This window comes from Halyomorpha halys, unplaced genomic scaffold (genome assembly GCF_000696795.3).
Source record: "Halyomorpha halys isolate HHAL.00 unplaced genomic scaffold, Hhal_1.1 Scaffold398.1, whole genome shotgun sequence".
NCBI lineage: Eukaryota > Metazoa > Arthropoda > Insecta > Hemiptera > Pentatomidae > Halyomorpha > Halyomorpha halys.
In genome coordinates, this window is record NW_027109697.1 from 7,131 (window position 1) to 8,980 (window position 1,850).

The 1,850-nt window shown below is 32.4% G+C and overlaps 1 protein-coding gene across 1 annotated transcript in view; it reads left to right on the forward strand.

The window, feature by feature from the left end:
* LOC106682254 (ATP-binding cassette subfamily G member 4) overlaps positions 1-1,850 on the forward strand; it is a gene marked incomplete at its 5' end in the record, with an annotated part of 20,880 nt that overhangs the window by 4,217 nt on the left and 14,813 nt on the right.

Consider the following 1,850-nt stretch of genomic DNA (forward strand, 5'->3'; position numbering starts at 1 on the left):
AAATGGACGAGAGAAGAAAATAGAAAAATAAAAATAATAATAATGATTAAATAAAATGAGTAATAATAAAAAGTAAAATAAAGGTAGTGTGACTATGAATTAATTTTATATTTATTAAAATTTATAACAGAATGTCCTGCAGCAGCCTGGGCTTCAGTCTTCGGGTTGAGGTTGGGTTTCCCAAGTTGTAGGTCACTGCTCCTTCAACTGGAAGTGAAACATCATGAACCGTTTTTTGATGTAATCCTCTATTGACTCCATATTTTCTGTTAAAGAGAAGTGAGAAGTGCTGTTGTGGAATATATTTGATTTCTGTGTCCGAAATGGAGTGTTCCCGTACTAGAAGGGTTAAAAGCAATAATTTGAACCTTTTCGCTAGAATAATAACAAAACCGTTGTCCGTTGAGTAGGGTCCGCTATTAAGGGTATTAAAGTCATGTAAAGTTGTCACTCTAAGGACTTTCGTATCAAATTAGTACTATCGATGTGCGCAAAGCAATTGTCGAGTCATCCGCTTAAATCGATTCTCAACAAAAAGAGCATGATAGGCAGCCGACGGCCGGAGCGTGCAGTGGATGTGGCTTTGTGAGCAATCTTTCATCGCGTCGACAGCTCGTTGAGGTTACGCGATAACGGTGGCTATATCCTTATCAATTTCCTGCTGCTCTATTCCTGTTGTGCGCAAATCTATTCCTCTGCCTTCCTGTTGAACGCAAACAAAACAAAACATTGTGAAGGTTTCACTTTCGTAAACTCTCTTCTTGACCTACCCTAAGGTTTCTTACACACTAATACTCAATTCCATTTCTTTTTTAAAAAATTTTATCACACTCTTTTCATTCCATCGACCATCAGAAGTTGCATAATATTTTGATTGAATACAGAATACCGAAGAATATGTATAATAATAAAATTTAGATTTCTGGCGTAAGAGGAGTGAGGAAAACAACTAAAAATTATAACCGCAAATTTTGACTTATACTTAGTTATATGTTTATCGTTTATAGTTACCCACGCTCAGCGGAGAAGGGGGTGAGTTAAAGAAAAATAATAAAAAATAAATAAATATAATCGCAAAAGGAAAAAAAAAGACAAAACAATAAAGAATTAATCCTCAGGCGCCACGTTATTTTTTCATGGAAATAACGAAAACCCCGAAGCATTATGCCCACAATATAGCTAAAATATACCACTATATAAACAATTGTTGAATTATGACCACTGGCGAATACCTTTACAAGTAGATAACAGAAAACCTAGGGGTGTTACCTACCAACCTGTTGAATTATCGTAATATTCCGTGCACAACAACAAAAAAAACATAAGTAAATTAACAAGTTGAAAGCAGAGAAAGAACAGCAGAACTATATGTACAAAAGTTTAATAATAAGAAGAAATATATATATACAGAGAAATAAAAAGGGAAAAAAAAGAATTCTAAGATAAATTATGAATAATATTGTTAAGTATTTTGAATTGTTGAGGATCATAGATGTAACAAAAGCTGTTTTATGATAGATTGTCCCTGAGGATGGCCGGATTGGCCGAAACGTCGGACTTGAAAAAAATAAAAGGTTTTGAGACTATAATGGATATAAATTATCTATTTAAACAAAATAAGTACGTTTTATTGGCAAACATTAGAGAAAAACTGGTACTAAATTTATTTAAAATTGTCATAAAAGGGTTTGTAGAAGAAAAGAATCATATTAATGTTCATCAGGATAATTTTTTTTTTTTTTTATTTGAAGAAGAGATTTATTTATTGATAGATATTACAATCTGCCACACAGTTGTGGGCAATAGGTAATATTGATAAATGATCACATACATACTAAAATAAAAAAAAA